This window comes from Phacochoerus africanus, chromosome 4 (genome assembly GCF_016906955.1).
Source record: "Phacochoerus africanus isolate WHEZ1 chromosome 4, ROS_Pafr_v1, whole genome shotgun sequence".
NCBI lineage: Eukaryota > Metazoa > Chordata > Mammalia > Artiodactyla > Suidae > Phacochoerus > Phacochoerus africanus.
This window is the reverse complement of record NC_062547.1, coordinates 126,789,264-126,801,359: the sequence shown is the minus strand read 5'-3', so window position 1 is coordinate 126,801,359 and position 12,096 is coordinate 126,789,264.

Sequence of the window (12,096 nt, the reverse complement as noted above, 5' to 3'; positions counted from 1 at the left end):
GGTCAAGAACTTGAGATGTTAATATTCAGCATGTATCCCGAGTCATCCTGTTTAGATTGGATGAGATAGTAGAGCTGATTGGTGTAGTCACCTGGTTGTTGCCTCAAGGAAGGAAATTTCAATTCCTGACTTAAGTTCACTGTTAGCAGATGAGATTAATGGTCCTGTCTTGGTTTCTGGCAGAAGTTTATTTAGGTAACCAAATGAAATTTGTAAAATTTGCCCAGAGAAAATAAAGGTACCAGATAGGAAAGTCTTATAAATAGTCTTCAGAAGAAATTTAGGCCAGAGACTTTTTGTTTTTTCTTGGCCAATAAAATTGTATTAGCTGGCCCACATTTGGCCTACCACCTCTTCCCCTGTTATCAATCTATGCCTTTTCCTCTCATCTCCCTGTAAATGTGCCAAGTATTTACTGGGAACAAATGACACCCAAAATTTCTCTCTAAAAGTTTCTTTATAAACTCCTGGGGGAAAAAAAAAAAAGAAGAAGAAGAAGAAGAAAGAAGCAAAAAGAAAGAAAGAAAAAGAGTGGGAAGAAGAGTTCACACCTTCGATTTCCTTAAGTCTCCCTTTTCCTTTCGAAGTCTATAAAATTATCAGGTGGTTTTACTGATTCCATTATTCTTTACCTTATATTTTTCACTTGACCCTCAGTGTTACTGTCCAGATCTCTCTGATTGGCCTCTGAATCCAACATTATACATACACAGGAGAAGCAGATGTCAACCTAGTCTATTTTGGCATGAATCCAAACTTAAAATTTGGAGCACATGTGCAGTAGTCATTTCAGTGCCACCTTCAGCATGTGTAGATATTTAGCAATTGCCAGTGGCATGCCATTCTACCCAATGAAAGAGAATAATCTACCCATTCCACCGAGATCAAATAAATTATGTATTTCTATATATTTATATACAATACACTGTGGAATTGCTTTATTTAGTATACAGTTCTGTATAAAGTTGACCCTTGAACAACGCAGGTGTTAGGAGTGCCAACCCCTGAGAGTCAAAAATCCACCTGTAACTTTACAGTCGGGCCCTCCTATCTGCAGTTCTGTATCTGCAGATTCAACCAACATGGATCACGTAATTCTGTATAAGTGTCTGTGTAAGTGGACCCATAACATTCAAATCCATGTTGTTCAAGGGTCAACTGTAGTTATATATAAAGTATTAATATTGTTCTTTATTACAAGGTTACATTATCTTTGAGAGAGATTATCCCTTTCATGGTTATTGGTAAAAACTATAGGTGACAATGGGCCCCCCTTCTTGTAAACAACAGCAGTGAGTGACCAAAATAGCATTTCTGCATTTTCCTTCTCCTAATCCTTTATCTACACTCATTGTTCTACCTTTTCTGTGATAGATCCTATTACTATAAAGCGGATTAAGCAAAAAAGTTTCCAATAACAGTATTAGTAATAAGAGCGCTGCTAATGCACATTAATTATTTTATGTCCAGAAACTTTGTCTCAGGTTTCATGGGTGTCTGGATAATAAATTTGATGTTAAAAGTAGTATCAAACCTGTTTGAATCAGAGGAATAATTTATGTCATAAACTGCATTAGAGTAGCTGCTAGTCACACTGAAACTTCAGAGGTAAGTAGAACCTTCAAAGGTGAGTATATGAAGAGAATGGGGAAAAAATGTGTTTATAAGCCTGTGTTCCCACAAGTTAGCTAGCAAAGGGGGGTGTGTCTATAGGCAAACTCAGTTGGAAGCCAAAGCATTCCATAGAATATGGCAATAGCCAACACTGGGTACTAGCAGTAATAGTAGTCAAGTGAGGAAAAGCATTTGTAAAAATCCAACATCCTTTCCTGAAAAAACACAGCAGAATAAGGAAACTTCCTCATCCTGATAAAAGGAATCTACAAAAACCTAACAGCAAACATACTTAATAGTAAAAGAGGGTGCATTCCCTAAAGATCAAGAACAAAACAGTATCTGTTCTCACTGTCCACTCAGAATTATGTAGAAGGTTCACAGCCAGTGAAGTAAGGCAGAAAGAACAAGATAATGGAGTAGGAGATATGCATCTTTGTCCCTCAAGAAAATAGAACAAGTGTGCAGCCACCCATAAATGAAAACAGCCCTGGGAGGACTCAAGAGTCCAATTAAGAGCCTATAGCAACACAGTGGAGCCAAACTGGAGAACTGCCAAAAAGGATCTCTTTTGGCATAGATCTCTTTCAGCATAGCTGAGGTGTCCAGAGACAGCCAGGAACAAATTTTTTCCCCTTCTTTTTTTTTTTTAATGGCTGCACTTATGGCATATGGAAGTTCCTGGTTTAGGGGTCACATCAGAGCTGCAGCTGCTGGCCTACACCACACCACAGCAACAGGGGATCCAAGCTGCATCTGCAACTTACACTGTAGCTTGCAGCAATGCCAGATCCATAACCCACTAAGTGAGGGCAGGATTGAACCCACTTACTCATGGATACCAGTTGGGTTCTTGGCCCACTGACCCACAGTGGGAACTCTGGAACCAAAAATTTTAAAAGGTGGGGGGTTATCAGTTCCAGCCACAGGGCAAGGCTACTGCATTCCCCATGACACACTCTAGGGAGGATCCCAACAGCCTTTGTGCTGACAAGGACTTCAACAACTCTGATGACAACTATGGCCCCTTCCATCGTGATTGTATGAATCCCAACAGGTTCCCCACAGAGGACACCAGCATCTTTCACCATTCTGGTAACCAACAACCATTGCCATAGTGGACCCCTCCAAGAGTAGTACTTCAACATCCCAAGAAGGATCTTTGTTGTGGTGTCCAGGGACCTGTCACCCCTCTCAGCAAACCCCACACTTGCTCCAGACCCTGGAGCCACAGCTGCTCTGCATGTACTTCAACTTCAGACCCTGACTATGCATGTGCCCTGTGTGCACCTGCTCACATGTATACCCCTATCTCAGGCACTGCAGCCAACACTACCAAGGGCTAGGAAGTACCCCAGACTCGAGAGTTACTATCTACAAATGCTCTCAGTCTTCTCTTTCCCAGCTCCGTGGCTGCTCGGCTTGCATTCACATCTTAGACACCAGAGCAACCACCACTGTGAGCTAGCCAGCATTCCAAACCCTGGAGCCACTTGTGCTCCGTGAATATCCACACTCCAGACCTCCGCCTCTTAGTTGTGCCATGATGCCACAAGGGCATTTGTGAGCTGGACCTGGATGCAAAGGGAACTACCTCAGCCATGACACACCCAGCAGGACAAAAAAAGATCAGGAGTTCCCCAGCAGCCTTCACTACCAAAAACCCCATCAGACCCCATCTGCTCTAAGAGAACACAAATAGACAATAAAATTAGGAAAACAATGCATGAACCAAATAAGAAGTTCCACAGAAAGAAAGAAATCAAAAAAAAAAAACAAACAAAAACAAAAATGTTCGGGAGCTGGAAATTATAATGAATGGAATGAAAAAATGCACAGAGAATATAAACAACAGACTTAATCACAGAGAAGAAACAATCTTCATTTCTTCTGGCCAGGTGCTTTTTACCCAGTCAAGTGAGAAAAAAGAAAAAAGGATGAAAAACAATTACGAAAGCCTATGTGAATTATGGGATACCATTAAGTGAAACAACATTTGTATTATGAGAATCCCAAAAGGCAAAGAGAGAAAGGGGCAGAAAACTTAAAGAAATAATGACTGAAGAGATCAAGACCAGAGGTAGGATAAGGACAGTAAACTCACCTCCTTCCCCAAACACATCAAAAAAACATATACATGTGGAGCAATTCTCACTGAAAACAACCAGGAGACTGGCTGAAAAAACTAAAAAGAAATCAGGTAATAAAGAAAAATCCACACAGAGTTGGGGAGGAAGGAAAGAGCATTGATCATGTCAGAACCCATGCCCCTGGAAGGGGACACAGAAGGGGGGTTATTAAACAGGCTTGGAGATACTCTCTGGGGAGTCAGTGGTTCAAACCACATTTCGTACATGCCAGACTGTGAGTTCAATGCTGGGAAGATGAATCCCCTTGACTGGTTTAAGGACCAGTAGGACTCAGAGTGGGGCAGTGAGATACTCGGACTCTGCTTGTGAAGAGTGCATATGATTCCTTGCTCCCAAATTAATGCTGAATAACCAAACTGATTCTGATCAGGACCCTGACCAGCGTCTCATGATCACCCCAGTACACACCCTGATACCTGCTGAGTGCCCACTCTAGCCTCTTTTGCTCTGTGGGACAGCACCCCACTAGGATGAAGGGTACAACTGCCAGGGGGAATGTGCAACTATGGGGGACAAAGCTGGCTTGTACTTGGCATTGTTCTGAATGGGGTGGAGGGGCAGCCATTGCTGGCACTCTTGGAGGCAGCAGGTCAGGAATGGTCTGGATTTCTGCCTGGTATACCAGGGTCACTCCAGGACATGCCTCAGCCTATATAGGGTCCCTGCTCTGGCCCCTTTTACTCCAGCCCAGCTTCCTTCTGGAGTGAGGATGCCAAAGCTCTAGGACATTGGGGACCACATATTTACAGAAAGCAGAACCAGTTTGGATCCATATTTTAGGGCTTTGTCTTCAGCATCTGGGGACTTAACCCCAACCCTAGTAGGCTCACATCAGCCACTGAACACAAGAGAAGCCCCAGATCACACCTGGCTCTGGCTCTAGCTCCACCATCTCCAGCCCCACCTTAGTGATAGCTGCCAGTATACGCTGGGGAATATATGACTTGTGTTCATGTCAGATCCAGCTCTCCCACCAAAGCCACTGGACACACAGACAGACTGTATAGGGACAACCACACAAAGACACCCCATCAAGACCAAGGTAGGTAACTGGTCCTGAAACTAGATAACTTGAAACTCAGTAACTGTTTATCTAGTTTCATAGAGAAAGAGAAACTAACACAAAATAAGAAGACACAGAAATTTGTTTCAAATGCAAGAAAAAAAAAAAAACCTCTGAAAAAAAACAACTAATGAAACAGAGATAATTTACCAGATCCACAGTTCAAGGAATTAAGAATGCTCACTGAACTAGGGGAAAAAATAGATAAACACAGAATTTTAACAAGGAACTAGGAAAAATCTTTAAAGAACCAATCAAAGCTGACTACTACAATAACTGAAATGAAAAACACACTGGAAAGAATTAAAGACGAATGCAAAAGTGATCTGGAAGATAGAATAATGCAAATTGTTGCATCAGAATAGCAAAGAGAAAACAAATTTTTTTTAAAAATGAGAACAGTTTAAGGGACCTATGGAAAACATCAAGCATGTTAATTATGAATCATAGGTGTCCCAGAAAGAGAAGAGAGAAAGGGGGGGAATATATTTGATGAAATTATATCTGAAAACCTCCTGAACCTGAAGAAGGAAACAGATATTCAGGTACCAGAGCATCAAGAATCCTAAATAAGATGAACTCCGAAAGACCCATGCCAAACATACCATAATTAAAATGGCAAAGGTAAAAGATAAAGGGAAAATTCTAAAAGCAGCAAGAGGAAAATAAAGAGTCACATACAAGAGAATTCCTATAAGGTTATCAGCTGATTTTTCTGCATAAACTTTGTAGGCCAGAGGGAAGTGTCATGATATACTTAAAGTGCTAAAAGGGAGAAACCTACAAACTAAAATACTCTACCTAGCAAGATTATGCTACATAATGGAAAGAGGGCTAAATAACTACTTGGATAAGAAAAAACTAAGAGTTCATCACTACTAAACTAAATCTAAAAGAAATGTTGAAGGACCTTCTCTAAGTGAAAAAGAAAATGCTACAAAAAGATGTAAAAAATTAAATGAAAGATCCCACTAGTGAAAGCAAATAAATAATAAATATTGTGGATTGACCACTTAAATAAGCTAGTATAAAGACTAAAATATTACAAACTGTAAAATAAATTATAACTACAAACAACTGTTAAGGGATAAATATGAAGATGTGAAATATGACATCTGAAACACAAAATGTGGGAGGGAAGTAAAAAAATGCAGATCTTTTAGAATGTGTTTGAATTTAAATTATTACCAGTTTAAAACAAGTATATACAGTTATAAGTCAACATATATGAACTCCATGTTAACCACAAAAACTAGAGAGAAAGGAATACAAGCATACATAATGGCAGTAAGTACATACTTAGCAATAATCGCTTTAAATGTCAATGGACTGAACACTCCAAACAAAAGATATAGCATGGCTGATTAAATTAAAAAACCAAGATGCACATATATGCTGCTTACAAGAAGACTCACTTCAGCGCTAAAGACACACACTGACTGAAACTGAGAAGAAAGAAAAAGATTTCATGAAAATAGAAATTACAAGAAAGCTGGGGTAGGTAGCATACTTGTATTAGACAAAATAGACTTTAAAGCAAAATCTGTAATGAAAGACAAAGAAGGACATTATATAATGATCAATACAAGAGGAGAATATAATGCATGTTAATATATATGCACTTACACTGGCATGCCTCAATATACAAAGCAAACATTAACAAACATAAAGGGAAAAACTGACAATAATACACTAGTAGTTGGGGACTTTAAACACTCTACCGACATCAATGGACAGATCATCCAGACAGAAAATCAATAAAGCAACAGAGGTCCTAAATGATGTAATAGACCAGTTGGACTCAACGGATGTCTACAGAGCATTACATCCAAAACCAGCAGGATACACATTCTTTTCAAGTGCACATGGACCATTCTTCAGGTTAGATCACATACTGGATGAAAAAACAAGTCGATAAATTTAAGAGGATATAAATTATATCAAGCACTTTTGGGGAAAGTGAGAATACACAAGGAATAAAAATGGGAAAAACACAAACATGTGCAGACCAAACAACATGCTACTAAAAATGAGTCAATGAGGAAATCAGAAAACACTTCAAGAAAATGAAAACAAAAATACAACTTTCAGAGTTCCCGTTGTGGCGCAGTGGTTAACGAATCTGACTAGAAACCATGAGGTTGCGGGTTCGGTCCCTGGCCTTGCTCAATGGGTTAAGGATCCGGCGTTGTGTGAGCTGTGGTGTAGGTCGCAGACGCGGCTTGGATCCCGAATTGCTGTGGCTCTGGCATAGGCCGGCGGCTACAGCTCTGATTCGACCCCTAGCCTGGGAACCTCCATATGCCGTGGGAGCGGCCCAAGAAAAAGGCAAAAAGACAAAAAAATAAAATAAATTAAAAAAATACAACTTTCCACAATCTATGGGTTGTGGCAAAAGCTCTTCTAAGAGTGAGGTATGGTAATACAGGCCTACCTCAAGGAAGAAGAAAAGTACTAAATAAACACTCTAAACTCAAGTTTAAAGGACTTGAAGAACAAAAAAAGCCCAGAGTCAGCAGAAGGACAGAAATAATAAATGTCAGAGAGGAAATAAATAATAGAGAGATCAACCCCAAAAGAAAGAAAGAAAAGATCAGAGAAACCAAGAGCTTAAAAAACAAGATTAACAAAATGTATTACCGTTTAGCCAGGTTCATCAACAAAAAAAAAAAAAAAAAAAAAAGAGGGGAGGGACCAAATAAATAAGAAATGAAAGAGGAAAAATTACAATCAATATCACAGAGACACAAAAAAAGCATCAGAGATTATTATCAATAGTTATATGCCAACTAATTGGATAACCAAGAAGGGACAAGTTTCTGGGAACACATATTCTTCCAAGACTAAATCAGGGAGAAATAGACAAAAATCCCAGGAGCAGATAGCATCACAGCAGAATTCTACCAAATACAGAAAGAGCTAATATCTATCCTTCTCAAAGTATTCCAAAAAAATTGAAGAGGAGGGAACACTTCCAAACTCTTTCTATAAGGCCACCATTATTCTGATATTGAAACCACAAAAGATGAGACAAAAAGAGAGAGAGAGAAAAGAAAAGGCAATATCTTTGATAAATATAGATGCAAGAGTCCTCAACAAAATATCAGCAAACTGAATTCAACAATTTTTAAATGGATCATATACCACGACCAAGTGGGATTTACTACAGGGATGTAAAGATGGTTCAGTGTCTATAAGCCAATCAAGGTGGTATACCACATTAACAAAATAAAGTACAAAAATGATATCGTCATCTCAATAGATGCAGAAAAAAACAATTGACAAAATTGTTTGAGGGAATGTATTTTAACCTATGTAAAGGCTACTTAAACTCAGAGCTAACCTTTTACCCAAAGGTGAAAAGTGAAAGCTTTTCATTTAATATAAAGAATGAGACAAGAATGATCACTCTTGCCACCTACATTTTCTAGACACAGCAATCACACAAGGAAGAAGATGCATCCAAATTAAAAGGGAATAAGTTAACTGTCAAATGACAATGACATGATACTAAATATAGAAAACCTTAAGGTATCTACTTGAAAACTATTAGAACTAATAAATGAATTCAATAAAGTTTTAGGATACAAGATTAATATACAGTTAATTAATAAGATTAATAGTGGTTTTCTATACACTAATAATGAATTATCAGAAAGAGAACATTAAAAACATCCATTTAGGAGTTCCTGTCATGGCTTAGTGTTTAACAAATACAACTAGGAACCATGAGTTTGCAGGTTCAATCCCTGGCCTCACTCAGTGGGTTAAAGATCCAGTGTTGCTGTGAGCTGTGCTGTAGGTCGCAGACGTGGCTCGAATCCTGTGTTGCTGTGGCTCTGGTGTAGGCCAGCGGCTACAGCTCCAATTAGACCCCTAGCCTGGGAACCTCCACATGCTATGGGTGTGGCCCTAGAAAAGACAGACACACACAAAAAATCCCATTTAAAATTGCATCAAGAAGAATAAAATACCTGGGAATAAATTCAACCAAGGAGGTGAAAGACCTATACACTGAAAACTGTACCACACTGATGAAGGAAACGGAAGATGATACAAAGAAATGGGAATATATTCATGGATTGGAAGAAATATTATTGTTAAAATGGCCATACTATCCAAAGCAATCTACAAGTTTAATGCAATCCCTATCAAAACACCCGCAACATTTCCCACAGAACTGGAACGAATAACTCTAAAATTTACATGGAACAACAAAAGACCCTGAATTGCCGAAGCAATCTTGAGAAAAAAACCGATCATTTGGAGGTATCATGCTCTTTGACTTCAGACTGTACTACAAATACACAGTCATAAACACGGCATGGAACTGGCATAAAACAGACACACAGATCAATGGAACAGAATAGAGAGCCTAGAAATAAATCCATGCACATCTATGGTCAGTTAATCTAGGACAACATAGGCAAGAATACACAAGGGACAAAAATTAGTCTTCAATGAGTGGTGCTGGGAAAACTAGTAAAAGAAAGAAATTAGAACATTTTCTGAAACCATTAAAAATAAGTTCAAAATGGATTAAAGACCTTAATGTAAGATCTGAAACCCTAACGCTCCTAGAAGGGAACATAGGCAGAATATTCTTTGACATAAATCATAACAATATTTTTTTGATCTGGCTCCTAAGGCACAAGAATCAAAGGCAAAAATAAACAAATGGGACCTAATTAAATTTACAAGCTTCTACACAGCAAAAGAAACCATAAACAAAAATGAAAAGACAGGAATGGGAGAAAATATTTGCAAATGATGTGACCAACAAAGGGTTAATGTCCAAATTATGTAAACAGCCCATACAACTTGATATCCAAAAAACCCAAACAACTCAATCAAAACATGGGCAGATGACCCAAAGAGACATTTTTCCAACAAAGATGTACTGATGACCAACAGGCACATGAAAAATTGCTTAACATTGCTTATTATTATTATTATCATCATCATCATTTTTAGGGCCAAAGTTCCCAGGCCAGAGGTTGAATAAGAGCTGTAGATGCAGGCGTATGCCACAGCCAGAGCAACACCAGATCTGAACCACATCTGCCCATACGCCATAGCTCATGGCAACTGCCAGATCCTTAACCCACTGAGCAAGGCCAGGGATCCAACCTGCATCGCAGTCTCGTGGACACGAGTCGGGTTTGTAACCTACTAAGCCACAACAGGAACTCCAACATTGCTAATTATTAAAGGAAGGAAAATCAAAACCACAATGAGATATCACATTTGTCAGAATGGCTATCATCAAAAAGTATAAAATAACAAATGTTGAGGTGGGTGTGGAGAAAAAGGAACCTTTACACACTATGGGTAGAAATGTAAATTGGTGCAGCTACTACATGGAAAATAGTTTGGGAGTACCTCAAAAAAATAAAAATAGAACTACCATATGATCCAGAACTCCCCTCTTAGTTATGTATCTGAACAAATTGAAAGCACTAATTCCAAAAGATACAAGCACCCCCATGTTCATAGCAGCACTATTTACAGTAGCCAAGATATGGAAGTAACCCAAGTGTCTATCAACACATAAATAGATAAAACACATGAGATACACACACACACTATGGAATATTATTCAGTCATTCAATAAGAATGAAATTCTGCCATTAGCAGCAACGTAGATGAACCTGAAGAATATTGAGCTAAGTGAAGTAAGATAAAGACAAATACTGTATGATATTACTTTTATGTGGAATATAAAAAATTAAAGATTACATACTGCAGGAGTTCCCACTGTGGCACAGTGCATTAAGGACCCAGCATTTTTTCTGGAGCAGCACAAATTGATCCCTAGCCCAGCACAGTGGGTTAAGGATCCGGCATTGCCACAGCTGTGGCATGTGTTGCAGCTATGGCTCAGATTTGATTCCTGCCCCGGGAACTTCAATATGCGCTACTGAAAAAAGAAAAAAAAAGATTGTATATGGCAAAACAGAAAAACACTTGCAAATATAGAAAACACAGTAGAAAGAGGGAAGTAGGGAGGGGTAAATTATGGGTGAGGGATTAAGAGATGCAAATTTGATGTATAAAATAGTTAATCAACAAGGATAAACTCTATACCCCAAGGAATTACAGCCATTATCTTGTGACAGTTTTTAATGGAGTATAATCTGTAAAAATACTGAATTCTGTACATCTGAAACTAATGTTCTTATTGTACAACTATATACTTAGTAAAAATTAATTAGTTAATTAATTTTAGAAACTGATTTTGAATTTCAATTTCAGTTTTACTATATACTTAGTAAAAATTAATTAGTTAATTAATTTTAGAAACTGATTTTGAAAATAAGCATGGTGAAATTTTGATAGGGATTACATTGAATCTATAGATCCATTGGGGAGAAGTGACACAAATCTATTCTTTACACTACATACAAAAGTTAACTCAAAATGGTTCATAAAACTAAATGTAAAGTATAAAATTATATAACTTCTAGAAGAAAAACTTAGTGGGTTGGGGTTAGGCAAAAATCTCTTACATGTAACACCAAAAGCACAATCCATAAAAAAATACATTGATAAGTAGAACTTCATCCACATTAAAAACTCTGCTCTTCAAAGACACTGAGTGAAAAAAAAAAAAGACACAACTTGGGAGAAAATATTTGCAAATCATATATCTGATACAGAATTTGTATTCAGAATATATAAACAGGAGAATAAAAAGAAAACAAATCACTCAATTTTTCGAAAGGTAAAATCTTTGAACAAATACCTCACTAAAGAAAGATATACGGATATCCAATAAGTATAGAAAAAGATGTGCAACATCAATAATCATTAAACATAAAATTAAAACCACAATGAGGTATTACTACACAACAATCAGAATGTAGACTAAATACACTAAATCATTCCTCTCTTTGTGTTTACCCAAGAAATAAAGCTTATGTCCATACAAAGACTTGTAAACATGTTCACAGAAGCTTAATTTGTAGCCAAATTCAAAATAGTCCAAATATTTATCAGATAGATGCCACAAGGATGAATCTCAAAATAATTAGAGCGTATTTATAGACTGAAAAAAGTCCCCAAAAAAGCACAAAATGAGTGATTATAGAGAATTCTTAAAAATTAATCTGTCATGACAGAAAGCAGATCAAGAGTTGATTTGCATTAAGGTGGACCTTAAGAAAAGGAACAGAGTGGAGGAATTACAGCGATACAAGGCAACTTTTAGGGGTAATGGACATGCTCATTATCTTGACTAAGGTGATGATTTCTCAGATTTATCCATAT